A 19,448-nucleotide genomic window follows, 5' to 3' on the forward strand; every position below is an offset into this window, starting at 1 on the left:
GCATAAACCCAACTTGATCACCTATGATTGACAAAATCCTCTGCATGAATGTTTATTACATTATTTGCTTGCATGCCATGATCTACAATGAGATCATACACATAAATATACAAACCCTAGACCTTAAACAATTAGGTCAACCACCCAGAAAATAAAACCTATTACATAATTTTAAAACATGTCATCCTAAGGCCAAACAAATATCATCCAACCCATAAGTCATCCCAGAAACACATCAAGAAGTTCCAATAACATGCTACATTATGCTAGTCCATAACCTAGATAGTACCAGACCCAATTTAGGTCCACACATGCTAAAGAAATAATCCCAATCAGTCAAGGCTCAAATACAATCACCATCAACATCCTAAATCCCTTCTAGAAGCTGCACCAACACCACTTATGCATAATATCAAAATATCTTCAACAAAGCCCTGTCAGTGAAACCCTCACCGGATCAATAAACCAGGCTTACCAACATATAAGATAGCATCCAATCACCAAATAAATACCAACTATCTGAACATATATTTGAATAGCATGAATAACAAATCTAAGCGAATTCCATAAGATAAAGCATACTGGAGTATATAGGATCAACATGATCTTACCAACTAGAAACCAATCATCCAATCAAGACCAACCAGATACCGGTGAACAGCCAAAGCAGCTAGTGTTGACATCAATGACAAAACATCATAATTAATTCCATCAAATTGCCAACAATCTACCCCTTTGGCATTTATAGGAACACTAGATGTTAAAAACATCCAAGTGCCAAGAAATTCCAAAAAAATCTCCCACACAAGAATATATCAATGAAGTTCTGATTCATACTCTCCCTGTAGATGATATCACAGTTAAGTTCTACAAATTTCTCCCCCTACTGTATATAACTCCTTAAGTTTTTCACATGAATATATCTCCCTCTTTGACATAAATGCCAAAGATCTAACATAAATATCAAAGCAAAATCATAAACCACTAAATTAGAAGACTAACTCCTCCTCCTGAGTAGTAGCATCACCACATCAATCTGGAATGAATAATAGCTCTGATAATGCATATCGAACTGATGCCAAATAGAATCAATCAATTTTCTATTGAAGGGGCAGAAACCCATAATATGTCTCTGAGGTACTCAAATTATTCTTTGGGAAAAGGTTTAGTGAAGATGTCTGCACTTTGCTCTTTAGTGTTCACATAAACCAATCTAACTTCATTTTCTTCCACCTTTTCTTTCAAGAAGCTGTATTTGATAGATATATGCTTTGTCTTAGAGTGGAATACTAGATTCTTTGATATGTCTATAGCAATAGAATTATCATAGTGAATAACTATCGGCTCATTGCAATGCACTTTTATGTCCTTTGACATTTGCTTCATCCATAGAACTTGTGTATAGTTAGTAGCAGCAGCAACATACTCAGATTCAACAATAGATAAGGAAGTACATGACTATTTCTTGTTGATCCATGAAATATGTTTCTTTCTAAAAAAGAAAGCTCCACTAGAAGTGCTCTTTTGGTCATCAACATCACCTGCCCAATCTGCATCTGTATATGCACATAAAGTAAAGTAATCATCTTTAGGATACTACAAACCATATTCAGATGTTCCTTGTAAGTACCTAAAAATTCTTTTCACCACACTCTCATGATGTTTTCTAGGATCACTTTGATATCTTGATGTAATGCAAACTGCATTCATTATATCCCTTCTAGTCTAAGTCAAATATAGTAGACCTTCAATCATAGACTTGTATCTTGTAGGATTTATCAGTGTTGATTCATCTTTCTTTGTCATTTTATCACTTGTAACCATAGGAGTACCAACTAATTTAGAATTTTAAGACCAAATTTCTTCAATAACTCCCTAGCATACTTAGTTTGATAGATGAAAATAACTTTATCAGTCTGAGTAATTTGTAAACCTAAGAAAAATTTCAATTCCCCAATCATAGACATTTCAAATTCATTCTTCATATTGTTAGAAAATTCCATGCACAACTTATCCTCATCTCCAAAAATGATGTCATCAACAAAGACCTTAATAATCAGTATATCATCATAATTGAATTTATAATATAGATTATTGTCAGCATTACCTTTAGTGAAACCAAGTTTTAAAAGATATTTGTCCAACCTTGCATATGAAGCTCTAGGTGCCTATTTCAATCCATATAAGGCTTTCTTTAACCTGCAAACCATGTTTTTATCATTTGAAAGTGAAAAGCCATTAGGTTTCTCAATATAAACTTCCTCATCAAGATCCCCTTTCAGAAAATCACACTTAACATCCATCTTGACATTAGTGCTCTCTACAATTCTCTGCAATCTTTTGTTATAACTTATGTATGCTTTTCTTGGATTAGAATAACAAAAAATATTCCTTCATCACATCTAGGATCAAACTTGCCAATGAAATCATCTCTCTTGATATAACATTTACTACCAAATATTCTGAAGTACTTAATTATAGGTGTATTGCCAAACTGTAACTCATAAGGTGTCTTACTGGTTTCTCCTTTGAAATGAACTCTGTTGAATGTATAAAATGTTGTGCTCACTACTTCTCTCCAGTACATATGAGGTAGATTAGCTTTCATAATCATGGTTCTAGTAGCATCCAAGATAGTTTTGTTCTTTCTTTCCACAACTCCGTTCTAATGAGGTGTCTAGGAAGCAAAAAATTGTCTCCTTATGCCATGCTTCTCACAAAATTTGTTAAACTCACTAGATGTGAGTTCTCCACCATGATCGGACCTTAAGCACTTAATATTGAATTTTTTCTTAGTTTCAACCTTAGCTTTAAAGATTTTAAACTTTTCAAAAGCCTCAGATTTCTCCCTTAGAAAAGTAACCCACATCATTCTATAATAGTCATCAATGATTAGCATAAAATATCTATCACCTTGAAAACTTTTGATTCTAGCAGGACCACACAAATTAGTATGAATAAGATCAAGAACATCATTATATTTGTCTTGTATACTCTTAAAAGAGGTTTTGACATGTTTTCCCATTTTATATTCTTTACATACCAGATTATAGGGCTTCACAATCTCAGGTATGTCTCTAACTACCTTAGTTGAACTGATCTTCACCATGCAATCATTATTCACACGACATAGCCTTTTATGCCAAAGCTAACTCTCATCAGTTTGTGTAATCAAACATTCCTTCTCAATGGAATTCAAATGAAATATATTACCATTTGTTTGAGTACTGGTAGAAATCTCCAATGCACATCTATTAATGATCTTGCATTTTCCATCCTTGAATTGTAATTGAAATCCCTTATCCGCCAATTGTCCTACATTCAAAATATTATGCCTTAAACTTCAACATAATAAACATTATTAGTATTGTGCTTACCATCTAATGATATGGTTCCTCTTCCTTTGATCATGCATGCTTTGTCATCTCCAAATCTAACTAGACCACCATCAAATTATTGCAAAGATAGAAACTTCCTTTTATCTCCAATCATATGATGTGAACATCCACTATCTATTACTCATTCATTCTTATCTTCAATTTTATCAGCAAGGGCCTTTTCTTTAGGTAGATTATCTTCCGGTACTAGATCATCTTCCTTGATATCTAGGAACACCCATTCCTTTCCATTATCGGAACCACTAGCAAAGTCTTGTGCTGGTTCATCATTAGAATCAGTCACACCTTCCTCATCATCAAAGTAACATGATTTATCTTTGTTTCTCCTATACTTATTCTTGTTCTAATATTCAAGGTTAGGCTTAAAAGATCTTTTATCTCTTTCTTCAAATCTTGAATTCCTTTTAGGACATCTAGATGAAAAATGGCCTATCTTATTATATACAAAACATTTAAAGGGTGATTTTCCTTCATACTTACTTCCTACCAGTCCTTTAGGTACTCTTCTAGCAAATGGGGTTTCAAGTTGCTCAAATTATTCATCTTCCCTCTTCATATCTTCCAATTCCTTTTCATACAAAACTTTCCAATCTTGCTTGCCGGTTGATGAGGCAAATTCATGAAAAGAAGGTTCAGACTTCATAGCTCCACAAGGTCCAAATTCTTCAAGCTCAAAAGCAGATAATTTCCCAACCAACGTATCCCTATTGGCATAAGTATTTTCCATTGTTGTCAATTCATTAATTGTACTAGCCTTCATCTTATAAGTCGGTGGTAAAGCTCTCATAACTTTAGAAACTATTTTATCTTCATTTAGAGATCCACCACAACATTGAATTTCCATGACAATTTCATTTACCCTTTCCACAAATGCAGTAATCCTTTCATCTTCTTCCATCTTCAAATTTTCATATCTCACCCGGTAACCATCAAGTTTAGCAATCTTAATAGTAGGGTCACCTTCATTTAGAGTCTCCAACTTGTCCCATATAGCTTTTGCTACTGATTTGCTAGTCAATCCCATTATTTGCTAATCAAAAAGTGCACACAAGAGGGCTTCTCTAGCTCTACAATCATTCTCAGGATCCTTATCCAAGTTTTCTAGAGGAGGATTGCTAGATGCTGGATTAAAAGGGGTTACACCATTCTTGGTGATCTCCCAGATTTCCTTACCAAGACATCCCAAATGAGTCTCCATCTGAATCTTCCATACTCTATAATTTGTTCCATCAAACCTAGGAATTTCTCTCTGGAAGACAACTATAGATGAACTAGATGAACTTGAACTATTAGATGTTGTAGGATCTTCCTCAATCAGTTAAGCTTCTACAGAGAGGACCAAATCTCTAATACCAATTGTTAGATAGTTCAAATAACCGGAGGACAACTGAGTGGGGGTGAATCAGTTGTCACTAGATAATGAGAACCTTAAGCATTTAAAACTTTATTACTAGAACACATAATATCAATATCAAAATACATAAACCAATTACCAAAATAACAGATATACCAATTAAGCACAAGCAACAATTAGAGAATAGTTACCATCCACACGACACTAATATTTGTATGTGGAAAACCCAATAAAGGGAAAAACCACGGTAGGAAGCCTACCGACAGTCAGATAATACTTTTGTAGTAAGCATGTGATTACAAATTGAGGATCCTATACTTGCAAGAAGGCCAACAACCTAGAGGACACTGCTCATTACAAAAGGAGTCTCACTAACTACATAAGAAATCCAGACTATAATCCGGAAGAATAATGAACTACAATAATAGCATCTCCTATGCCTGAGTATAGTTCCTATTAAGCTCAATACAAGAGGTCTTAAACCTCTTTCATAAAACCAACTCGATCACCTATGATCGACCAAATCCTCTGCATGAATGATTATTACATTATTCACTTTCATACCATGATCTACAATGAGATCATATACATATATATACAAACCCTAGTCCTTAAAAAATTAGGTCGGCCACCCAAACACTAAGACCTATTACATAATTATAAAACATGTCAGCCTGATGCCAAACAAATATCATCCAATCCATAAGTCATCCCAAAAACACATCAAAAAGTTCCAGCAACACATTACATTAATCCGATCCATAACCTAGATAGCACCCAACCCAATTTAGGTCCACACACGCTAAAACAATGATCCCAATCAGTCAAGTCTTGAACATGATCACCATCAGCATCTTGAATCCATTCTAGAAGCCACACCAACCCCACTTATGCATAATATCAAAAGATCTTGAACAAATCTCTTTCGGTGAAACCCTCATCAAATCAATAAACTAGGCTTACCAGCATATAAGATAGCATTTGATCACCAAATCAATACCAACTGACTGGACATATACCTAAATATCATGAATAGTATATCTAAGCCAATTCCATAATCCAAAGCATACCAGATCAACATGATCTTACCAACTAGAAAACAATCATCCTATCAGGACCAACCTGATACTGGTAAACAACCAAAGCAGCTAGTGTTGACATCATAATCACTTCCATCAAATTGCCAAAATTCAGATTTTTCAGGACATCTAGAAGAAAAATGTCCTATCTTATTGCATGAAAAACATTTCAAAGGTAACTTTCCTTCATACTTACCATCTCCCTTAGGTAATCTTCTGGCAATAAGTGCTTCAAGATCTTCCAATTCTCTTTCATGTTCTTAAATCTCTCTCATTTCCCTTTCATATATGGAAACCCCAATTGAACTCTCTCCCAAATCATACTTCTTCTTTTTAGATACAATAGCTTTAAATGTAGTCTCAACTTTCCCATGTGATTCACCATGTTTCCTCAATTCAAAAGTAGCAAGCTTACCAACCAACATATATCTTGTCACAATTGTCATAGTCTGGATCTCATCAATAGCAACAACTTTGTGTTTATAAGAAGGAGGCAAGGATCTCAATACTTTAGTCATAATCTCATCTTCTTCAAGAACTCCACCAACACATCTAATATTCAGAACAAGATCATTCTATTTAGCCATAAAGGATGAAATATTCTCATCTTCTCTCTTTCTTAGCAACTCATACTTTCCTTTCAAGCTCTCCAATTTAGAAACTTTCACATGTTTATCTCCTTCATACAAGGTTTCTATCTTTTCCCAAATCTCATGCACAGTTTGAAATCCCATCACATTAGTCATCTTTGCATCACTCAGGACACTCAACAATGTTTCTTTAGCTTTTATATTATGTTCAACATCCTTGATCTCAACTGCAATAACAAGACCATTCTAAGGAACATTGTAGACATTCTTTGTGATCTTCCAATAATATTCTCCAAAATATTTCAATTGACACTCCATCCTGTCTTTCCATATAGTGTAATTAGTTCCATCAAATCTTGAACTCTCCTTCTTGAAAACAACAGTTTTGATCCTGGATCTCCTTAAGCGGTCAAGCTTCTTCCAGAGTATCTAGCTCTGATACCAATTATTGGCAACAATAATGCAAGAAAACTGAGAGGGGTGGCGGGTGAATCAGTTTTACTCACAATATGATGATACACTGCAGTATTATGTGTAAATATTACAATGGGGAATGCACATGTATTTGGGCACACTGCCCACAATATGATGATACACTGTAGTACTATGTGTAAATATTACAATGGGGAATGCACATGCATTCGGGAACACTACCTTACAAAGATTGGACAACAATCCAAATTACATGAAGTGAAAGAATAACATCTCCAAATGCCTGATCACAGTTTTGGTTAAGCACATATACTCAAACTCTTCTCTTCACACTTCTGCACACTCTTTCGCACTTCTTTGTTTCTCTCCTCTGCTATTAAAGGATCAAAACAATACTCACACACGTAGATACACAACTGACATGATTATAACACTTATTTATACAAATCATCAATCTTAACCTCAAGGCCAGCTCAACACATTAGACCTAATTACAAAATTACATCACACGATACATAAATCAATATGCGGACCAATACAATATCGTCAAGGATATAGAATGGAACCAAATCAAATCCTTGAACACACAATACCAAATATACTGCCAAGATCATCCGCAAAATGTAAAAACCATCCAGTTAGCCAGAAAGTCATATAACACAAAGAATAGCACCGGGCCAATAAATCTTCAATAACGCACACCACAATCAATGTGGACCACCAAAACACATAGAAAATGATCAAAGAACATCAAAAAGAAACATGAATTCCTCCACAATAACCGCACCAACTTGGATAACTACAATCATCATAATTTCATCACCAAAACTCAAGAACAACAACAAACTGAAAGATATGCTTGTGAAGTTCCAAATCATGAACCACCTAAATTGAGGACACACATGAACATCCCAAACACTCTCTAAAATTCACGCAACACAAAGAATCAATTCTAGAGCAATACAAACCTGAAATCACAACTTTGCAATATAGAATCAACAGAAGAACCAATCATCACACCAGATAAAATAGCTCAATCAAATCACCTTCTGAAACACTAAAACTCATATTGAAGAAACTAGAGATAAGTATCTCAAAACCCATTAATGCGCATTAGCATATCTACAACCAAATCAACTCTCTACAACACTGAAGCATAAGAACATGTGAATATGTTAAAATTAATGACAACAACACATTCCAACAACTCTAATATCCAATAGTTTGATGTATGATTTTTTTTAAATGATTACATCACATCAGCAAGTAAGAAGGCACTCATAAACTAAAAAAAAGAGAGCACGTTTGATAGGATCTTTTGAATTCCACTTTGTTTTGTAGGATCTTTTCAAACCCCAATGTTTTCAATAAATTTTGACCAAATGATAACACATCAATCAGACTCATCTAAGGTCAAAAGGCCACTCATAATACCATAGCCCACATCTTGATACTTTGTCAGCTCAAACAACCCTATCACACCCTAGGGTGCACCTAGTTTTTTTGGCCTTTTGCCAGAAGTTGAACCAAATAATTGCTTCTCAATTGGCTTGTTTTTCTAAGAGATATATGGTGAGTGTCTTGGGGGCATATTCTTCCCCACCCTTGCACTGTGATATTACAAGTGTCTGGTTACTGACTCAGCTTGGCCACTAATTCCTAAAGCTTTTAATGAGGGTTCTATTCAAGTGGTCACAATCAACAATGTTTTCCACTTCGTTGAAGGAGGTCTGTGAGTTTGTAGAGGTTACACTCTACAAATTTTTACATGTCATATAGACACTGAGGGAGGCATGAAACCATTGTGACAACATATAACACTTGTCACTTGTAAATTTTATCACAAATGCATTTATTTATAGTGGCCTAGATTACTTGGCTTTAGTCAATGCCACTTAGGTCATTCCCCTCTCACCGGCCTTATGGGCTTCTTGGGTGAGTAGGCTTGCTAAGGGTATCCTAATGCAAAATATGATAGAAAGTATAAATGGTGAGTCTAGATTTTTGATCACCTAATTAAGGGTAAAGCATATGCCTATCACCTTCAAGACACAAAAGGCAAGATGGTTCTTTTTAATCCTTCATTGCAATTGTTTTCTACAAACTATTTGGAGATGTTGCTCCAAAAGATATGGTGTTCATTTTAATCCACATTAAAATGATGAATGAATAGTAATAAAATAGGTTTGTTTTATTCTTTTTAAATAACACCAAAGGAAGTGTGAGTTAAACTAAGTCCAACTGTACCTACAAAACCCATGAAAGCATTAGAAAGAAAAAGACAATAAAAATTAAAAAATAGAGGTTTCATCCCTAATCATATTGGCCATGACCTCGATGTCATCGAATATGTCAAATTTATCCAAATATTTATGTACAAGATGATAGTATTGGGATAGGATAGCCAATTCTTCAAGATCTTGGAGACTTTTCTCTTCTTTTATCATTCGTCGATGAGCTCTCTATTGTATCCTGTCTTCAAATCTCTTCCTGGCACCTAAAATATTGAATCTTACCTTCCCTGCCATGGGGTTAGACACATTTCATGCAGCAAAATAATGATGGGTTAGTAGTGCAATTAGAATGGAAATCAAAATGACAACAAAAAATAGAAAAAAGATCAATCCAAGCAACTATGAATCATTATTAGCAATTGTGAATTTCTATATAAGTAATTGTGAACTAATGTCTGAGCGATTGCAAATTTTTGTATGCTCAAATGCATAGCACTTTTTGATGCATCCGTACAGAATCTGTATATCATGAAAAATCATGCCAGAAGGTTAGAAAATATGTTGTTTCATGTCAGGTTCACCATTTGTTTCATGGTTAAAATCAGTTAGGTTAAACATGACTAATTAGACTAAAAAGACAATTACAAAATGCTTAACTAGTTTAGCAACCTTAAACATAAACCAATGAAGTATAGATGCAAGAATTGAATAACTAAACTAATAAAACTCCCTATTCTACATCATGGTTTCCATTTTTCTTCTCCAAAATTGTGTGATAAGTGGCTCTCAGGTATTGCACTAGGAATCTTTCATAGTTTGAACATAATAATTTCGAAGATTGTGATTATTGAGGATGGGGAATTTGCCTCGCTTTTATAGATTTTTGGATGAGATGGGGTGAGAAATAGAACTAGATTATTGATTGATAGATCATTGATTTTGATTGATCAATTAACTAGATTGATTGATCTGTTAATTTATTTGATTGATCTGTTAACAAGATTGATTGGATAGTTGACTCAACTGATTAGCTAGTTGACTGGATTGATTGAGAAGAAGACCGAATTGATTGACTAGTTAGAAAAGGTGATTTGGAGTGAAAAGAGGAGATTGGAGAGTTAACTAAGTTAACCGATTTGACCAATCAATCATAATTTTCAACATGTGTTGTAGGAATTTATATTTTAAATTCATTTTGTTTTTTATTTGAATTTGAATTTTGATTTTTGAATGATGAAATGCACATGAGATTTACTGAAAAGGAATGAAATTCAAATTTGGTGAAATGTGAATTTGGAGAAAATGAAATTGGGTGAAATGAGTTAAAATTTGAATTTGGGGAATTGGAGGAATAGATTAAATAATTAAATATTTTAAATGAAATTATTTAATCATTAGAAATAAAATTAATTGAATAATGAAGATTATTTAATTAAGGAATAAATCAAAATCAATTAAATAATTAATTGAAATGTCATCATTAGAAATAGAATTAATTAAATAATGAAGATTACTTAATTAAGGAATAAATCACAATCAATTAAATAATTAATATTTAATTAATATTTGAAGAGGTTAAATGATTAATTGATTAAGAAATGAACATTGATTAATTAGTAACATAGGTGATGATGATTAGATTAGTTCAGAAGAATAATTAGCTTAATTAAATAATTATTTAACTAATGGGACGATTAATTATTACATGATCAATGAGACATTTTTAGGTGTCTACACCTTGTATCTTTCCCTGAAGCAATGTGTCTTAGTTGTGCAAGTCCATGTATCTTGGCCTAAAGTAGTGTTCCTTAGTCTTGCAAGTCCATTAAGTACATGTTGGTCCTTTCCAGTAAGCCTAAACATTATAATTATTTTATTCATACTATGAGTTTGATTCTCAATGTGGTTTTCCATGTAAATCTAGTGTTCATGTATAGATGGTTGATGTGTATTTTTGTATTGTTGTAGAATGGTTAAATGTTATTTATATTTAATTTTTTTAGAAGATCCTGACTGATTCACTCCCCCTCTCAGTCATGTCATGGGCTCAACAATTGGTATCAAAGCAAGGTTCCTCTTTGGAAAGCAAAACTATTTGAAGTAGATTTGGAATGGCGTAGTAACTTCATCTTAAAGCTCCATTGTTTGATGATATAAATTTCTCTTATTAGAAAGAGAGGATATAATTGGTAGACACAATGCACCACTGAGAAGGAGGTGAATAAGTGGTTCTCAAACTTTTTACCTTTGACTATCCCTATGAAAGTATACCGATTAATAGATCTAACTAAATGCAGACTTATGGGTTAGAGGGGAGACAAAACACAAATGAATTCACACAAGGGGTCATCACATAACACCAGTATGTATGAGGAAAACCAAATAAGGGAAAAACCTCGGTGAGCAATACTGTTAGAGTCTGCTGCTCCAATCCAGCCTCACAATGAATCTATGTACCAATGTATAGGGCACCAACCCAAGGAACACCAACCCCTAACTTGTTTATGGGCTACAACCCAAAGGAGCTACAACCCCTTCTAGTTTATGGGCACCAACCCAAAGGAGCTACAACCCCTGCACTGAGCTACTACTCAATGATCACAATGTTAACTTCAAATACAAAATTAGTCATACTCTTACAAGTGAATCTTGTAACCATTTATATACCTCACTCTGTCAATGAGACACCTTCTCTACTGCACCGTCTCACTCTTCTACTATTGCATTTTAGGTAAACTCTATCAGTTCACCTTTACTCTTCTTCTTCTCTATTGGATCTCCTCCTCACTACTTTTTTCTTCATTCCTCTCAACTATATTCCTACCGGTACAAGCTCCTACCAGTTATCTCCTCACTTGCACTCTAGGTGCTCTACCGGTTGCTCAAACCATACCGGTTAACCCTCTCTTAAACCCTATCACTGGTTTAACCCCCACTCCCTTAGTCACTGCTATCCTTAGCTATTTTACCTCTAACTAATCTTTCTCTCTCATGCAACACTCAAACACTTTGCAGTAGCTCTATTTTCTCTTCTTCAACAACAACCTTCAATGATTTTGGCTTCCTTATTTATAACCTGGTTTTCTCACCAAAAGCAAATTCAAAAACATGGGTAGTTAGGGTTTCCTCATCAACCTCAAGGAAAACCAAATCTAATCAGATCTTCTCTAATCTGATCACCCACATAGCTATCTACACATCACTGCCATTTTCATGCCTTCCAGAACACACTTTCTATGTTTGGTATTATGCATTCAATCTATCGGTTCATCCCTTGGTCAAATGCCATAACTGGCCTAGCTATTTCCTTTTCCAACTTGACCTACACAATCAATCTATCCTAGATCTTGAGCCACAAACCTCTGCAATGGCTCTACAACACATCCCATGATTTACGGGATCTACCATTAATGTTGACCAACCATGCAACTACCTCATCAGTGCATACTCCATCTACCGCTGCATGCAAGTCTGCCAACTTGACTCCATGTAGCATCCATGTCGACCAACTACGAGCTTGGATAGGTTTGTCGATTCATATAGTATCACCAACCAAACACTCATCCGATTCATCTTTTATGCTAGTTTACTAACCCTACCGGTATCTCATACTTTACCAGTTAACTCCTCATGTCTGCACTTTGCTGAACTACTAGTGCAACTACTTAATAGGTCACTAGACATGTCAATCCAAAGCATGCTCATCTTCATCAGATGGGAGTCTTCTACACCTACACCTTGTCTATATTACTAATGGACATACATACGGTAAACTCTCTTGATGATACTATGTCATCAACCTTCACTAGACTCTATCTTCAACCTAACCATTTTCCTCTGATTGCATCTGCACATCCTTGCCTTCTCCTTGATCATCTCAGACCATATCTCAACTAGTTTTTCAAAGAGACAAACTCAATATACTTCAACTACACTGAAATCCCAACATGCCTTCTCTTTCGGTCCAGTGTACTCAAGGAATTCCTTTGCTTCATCGATAGATCAAGTGTGAGCCTTCAAATGCTTTCCTTTACCTCTTCTTCCTTATCTCACATAACTATAATGCACATTATTCATAATAGGAGATAAGCTCCACTTATTGGTGGAGTGACACCTATGTCATCTGCATCTTGCTATGCACTCATGTGACTTCCCTATTTGTGCAGCACATCTTCCAACAAGCACATGTGATCCTGTGTGGGCACATTCATTGTCAGTAAGCTCTACACATGGTGAAGGCATCTCTATCCGCTAAAAGTCATGTTATTCTTGCAACCTCACAATATACCAGTGACCTGTTCATTCTTCTCTTCTGGTGTTGATGTGACTTAGGTAACATTCTGCCTCTTCATCACAAACAACAACTCAAGCACCTTGCCCATCCTGCTTGTACACTAGTCATGAGCTTGCCAATTGGAAACTACACTATCAACACAACACTTATTAGTTGACATCCTTTCCTTACTAGTCATACACTATATAGGTAACCTTGCTCTTTCATCCACACAGGTTAGGTACTAACTTGTGTACCAATGACTCCAGTGATCATTCCTCTAAATGACATTCTCTTCCTTACCTTATCAGTGTTCTGCAACACAAGGTGATATCAAAGATATCTCATCCTATACTCCTCCATGATAGTGTTTCACATACATCTCTCATATTGGTAGTTATCCTATACCAGTTGACATCAATGACAACAAAATGCCAACAATCTCCCCCTTTGGCATTGATGTCAAATCATGTAGTATCAAACATACTACATAATCTTTCTCCCCCTTTCTATAATCCATGGATTCTCACACATATAGTATGTTGTATACTATAGAATCCTTCTCCCCCTTTTGACACCAATGGCAAAGGGCACTGTTAGGGTCTCATTCCTGCTTGTATTTACCATTCAGTAACAAAATTCTTTCTCCCCCTCTATTTTCATTGGATGCATCTCCTCCTTCGATACCACTAGTTACATTTTCTCAAGCCACAACACTTGAGATGGAGGACTCAACCATCAACTGACACTAATTGAGAATGTAAATCTGATGCTATTTGTTAAAGCACACAATATTAGAAGGATGTGTTAATGAATACTACTCACCTACCGGTCAAACTGCATCACCTCCCATTTGATCCCAAATTTCTTTAGAATCAAATGTGATTTTCTTATGAATACAACCAACCAAAAGACAAGTGGATACCCATAACCATGAAATTCTCCTGGGTATTCCTATTGTAATTTCCATCATCTGTAGTTTTGGCAGTCAACATCTTTACAAGTTGAAGCATGTCAGCTCAACATCATAAACACTTGAACTCCCCCTGAGTCATACCTCTCAGGTCCTCATCTCCGATCAAGTCTAATACCAAGACTCCAATTATTTCCATATACTGGTTGAACTGTGAATATCTCATCATCTGATGATCTTTCGCTCCATCATATCCACCACATCCTATGACATGAACTTGAATCCACACAATGCCATACAATGACATCACCATACTATAAATTAAACCAGTTAGCACAAAAATATGTATGCCTGCATGATTGACTACCGGGCCAACATATGTCATTCACGTCTTCATCAACACCACTTGAGAGATAGCCTTCACAATCCATGCTACTAGGGCTATTGCAATGATCTCCAACCTCATTGTCTTACATAACCTACAAGTACCTATTAGCATTCATACTGGTAATGTCCTACACATAGTGGTTTCCTATACTAGTTCATCATCACTACTGGAGCACCTTTCTGTGAATCCTAACATTTTGTGTCACTTTGCATCAGATTCTAATTGTTAATCTCCATCTATTGACATGTGTAGTAGTGATCCAACTTTCATCTATTGGTGTGTAGTCAAGGTAGCATCTACACACAATTATCATTTCATTTTCATCCTTCATACCATCATCATCATGTTATTCCATGTGTCTTCTTCCACTGAGGGGGTGAATGGTAAATTTAGTAAATTACTCCCCTTAAGATCCTGCATCTCCTTTAGGCTTTAGGAGATATTACTTGTGCATTAATGCACAGTGCTGGTCCATGGTCTTCTTCCCATTTTTTAGACTTGGGAGCAGGTCTTACCACCTTCTACTTATGGGTCCTTTCATTTCTAGATTCTACATCACAACCGGAAGTAGCTCTATAGTAGCACAAATTATCCATCCCAACTTCATGATTGGGGAATCTCTTAACATACTAGTTTGACCATCTGCTTTTGGTCATGTTGTTGTTATTTACAACCGAAAGCAGTGGACCTCTTTCTCCTACAGGGACATATCTCCTTTGATTCCATGCAGGCCTCTAACTTTCATATTCTCTATATCCATTTTTCTCTAGAGCATAGTTTCTATACCAACCTTGATGTGACTGCAAGTTCCTCTTCCCACATTCAAACTCTTTATGGCCAAATCCATTGCAGTAATAACATACAACATTTGCATTATTAGGGACAATGAATGGATTCTTTCTAGCATAACCGAGAGAGGGGATATGCATGTATCTACTCCTAGATATATTTTTCTCATATGCATGATGTCTATGAGATCCTAGATTATTCCTTCTAGATCTCTTTCTACATTCTTCTTCCCTATGGCCATAACTATTACATGCCAATAAATAACCTTTAAAGGATGGCATATGACTTACAAATTTATTTTACCATGCATGGGGAGATCTTACCTGTCTAGCATCTCCATTTCTCCTTCTTTGAGGATGGATCCTTGGTTGTCCATTATATGCAGCTCTTCCATCTGATCTCTTCTTCTCCCACACTTTCTTTGTCTTGTGGGTAGTAGCATTCCTTTGATCTCTGATGGTAGGAGGTCCTCTTGGTTGTCTTCGCATCCTACTTCTAGTGAAGTTGTCTTCTCCCATATTCCCTTTTCCTTTGGGATCTACATTGTTCCTCCTTCTTGCAGCACGGGTCTTCATTCTTGTCTTCAAGTCTTCACCAGTTATATTTAGGTCAACCTTCTTTCAGGGAGCATTTCTAACTATGAAGGTTTGTCCCTTGTTTTCTCCATTTGAGGAGACAAACAAAATATCATTATGGGGGACATTCTTGCTGGTGGAGCATTCACTGGCACCACTTCCTAAACCTTCAATGTCCTTGGCTTTCTTTTTCTTATTCAACATTTTGTCCAAGACCTCACTGCTTCCATCAAACCAAATTCGTACCTTGAGCTCATCCTGACATTTCTCAAGGTCATTTCTAAGAATCTCCATTTCTCCAACCAGCTATAGATATTCTTTATCTTTAACTTCTAGCATAGATGCTAGATCATTACACTAACACACCTTGGTATCTTCTTCTTGAGTCTTCAACTCTGAGATGCATTTCTCAGATTGTTCAAGGCATTTAGTCAACTGAGTCTTCTCCACTATAGCAGTATTTTTGAATAGCTTGTATTCCTTTCTTACTATACTAAGTTCTTCAAGTGCATTTACAATATCTCCTTCAAGATCAACTTCTGATTCATCTTATTCTTCACCTTCACTATCAAATAGATCTTGTTGGCTAGATCTATCTATCTTATCTCCTTCTACTTCATCTTCTTCATTATTATTGCCAAACACATCATATCAGTGGGATCCATTTTCCTTATCACTTCAAGATGTGTGTACCTCATCTTCAGATTCTTGTGCAATGAAGAGATAAGTTCCTTCTTCATCATTGCTACTACAACAATCTGATCTACCTTTGTCATCAGTGCATGTGTCTTCTTCTTTGTTCTTCTCACTCTCACAAACTGATCCAGTGGTATAGGGTTCATTTACATAAAGCTTATTTATTCTATCCCATAAACTCTTTTCTGATCTACATTTATCCACTTATGAATAAACATCATAGGTGAGCCCACTGAATATGGCCTTGATGGCTTCTTCATTGCACATTCATCTTCTTTCTTCTTCAGATCTAGTGGGAGGACAGACATTCCTAGGGAGACCATTAGCAACTGACATCCATACATCAAACCCTAGGGAGGACAAGTATACTTCCATTCTACATCTCCAAATAGAATAGTTTGAACCATCAAAAACTAGAGTAGGAATTGATACTAAATAGACCATTTCGTCCTTAAGCTAGAATCTACCCAAGCGAGAGAAAGCTTGATACACAGGGTACCCAGGCTCTGATACCAATTCTTAGACACAATACACCACTGAGAGGGGGTGAATCAGTGGTTCTCAAACTTTTTTACCTTTGACTATCCTTATAAAAGTATACAGATTAACAGATCTAACTCAATGCAGACATACAAGTTAGAGGTGATACAAAACACAAATGCATTCATACAAGGGGTCATCACATAACACCAGTATGTATGAGGAAAACCCACAATGGGAAAAACCTTGGTGAGAAATGCTATTGGAGTCTACTGCTCCAATCTAGCCTCATAATGAATCTTTTTTACAATGTTTAGGCCACCAACCCCTAATTTAGGGCACTAACCCAAGAAGCACCAACCCCTAACTTGTTTAAGGGCTACAACCCAAAGGAGATACAACCCCTGCTAGTTTATGGGCACCAACCCAAAGGAGCTACAACCCCTGCACTGAGCTACTACTCACTAATAACAATGATAACTTCAAATACAAAATTAGTCATACTGCTACAAGTGAATCTTGTAATCATGTAATATACCTCAATCTGCTGATGAGACACCTTCTCTGCTACTTCTCTTATCTACTGCCGCATTGCCGGTAAACTCTACTGATTCACCTTTACTCTTCTTCTACTCTATTGGATCTCCTCCTCACTTCTCTGTTCTTCAATCCTCTCAATTGTCTTCCTGTCAATACAAGCTCCTACCGGTTATCTCCTTAGTTGCACTCTAGCTGCTATACCGGTTAACCCTCTGTTAAACCCTATCACTAGTTTAACCTCCACTCCCTCAGTCACTGCTATCTTTATCTATTTTCTCTCTAATTGATCTAGCTCTCTCATCCAACACTCAAACACTTCATAGCAACTCTATTTTCTCTTCTTCAGTAGCAACCTTGAATGATTTTGGCTTCCTTATTTATAACCTGGTTTTCTCACCAAAAGACAATTCAAAAATATGGGCAGTTAGGGTTTCCTCATCAACCTCGAGGAAAACCAAATCCAATAAGATCTTATCTAATCTAATTGCCCAAATAGCTATTTGCATATCATCACCATTGTCATGCCTTCCAGAACATGCTTTCTATGTTTGGCATTCTTCATTTAATTTGTTAGTTCATCCCTTGGTCAAATGCCATAAATGGCTTAGCTATTTTGATTGCCAACCCGACCTGCATAATCAATCTATCCTGGATCTCAAGCCATAAACCTCTGCAATGAATTTGCAACATATCCCATGATTTATAGGATCTACCACTATTATCAACCAGCCCTACAACTACCTCGTTGGTGCATACTCCATCTACTATTGCATGCAAGTCTACCATCTTGACACCATGTCGACCAACAACCAACTTGGATCGATGTGTCAATTTATATAGGATCATGGACCAAACACTCATCCGGTTCATCTTTTATGCCGGTTTACTAACCCTATCGATATCTCATACTTTATCAGTTAACTCCTCATGTCTACTCTTTGATGAACTACCGGTGGAACTCCTTAACTAGTAACTAGACATGTCAATCAAAAGCATGCTCATCTTCATCAGATGGGAGTCTTTTTCACCTACACCTTGTCTGTATTACCGGTAGACATACATACCAATAAACGCTCTTGATGATACTATGTCATCAACCTTCACTAGACTCTATCTTAAATCCAGCCATTTTCCTCTGACTGCATCTACACAACCTTTCCTTCTCCTTGATCAGCTTGAACCATATCTCAACCAGTTTGTCAAAGAGACAAACTCAACATACTTCAACTGCACCAGAATCCCAACATGTCTTCTCTTTCAATCCACTGCACTCAAGGCATTCCTTTGTTTCACCAGTAGATTCGGTGTGGGCCTTCAAACACTTGCCTTTACCTCTCCTTTTTTATCTCACAAAACTATAATGTACATTATGCATAATAGGAGATAAGCTCCACTTATCAGTAGAGTGACACCTATGGCATCTGTATCCTGCAATTCACTCATGTGACTTTCCTGTCTGTGCAACACATCTTCAAACATGCACATGTGATCCGGTGTGGGTACATTTATTGTCAGTCAACTCTAGACATGGTGACTGCATCTCTATCCGATGGGAGTCCTACTGTTTTTACAACCTCACAGCATATCAGTGACTTGTTCATTCTTCTCCTCTAATGTTGATGTGATTTAGGTAAAATTCTTCCTCTTCATCACAAACAATAGCTCAAGCACCTTTCCCATCCTAATTGTACACTAGTCATGAGCTTT

This window comes from Cryptomeria japonica, chromosome 7, assembly GCF_030272615.1.
Source record: "Cryptomeria japonica chromosome 7, Sugi_1.0, whole genome shotgun sequence".
Lineage (NCBI taxonomy): Eukaryota > Viridiplantae > Streptophyta > Pinopsida > Cupressales > Cupressaceae > Cryptomeria > Cryptomeria japonica.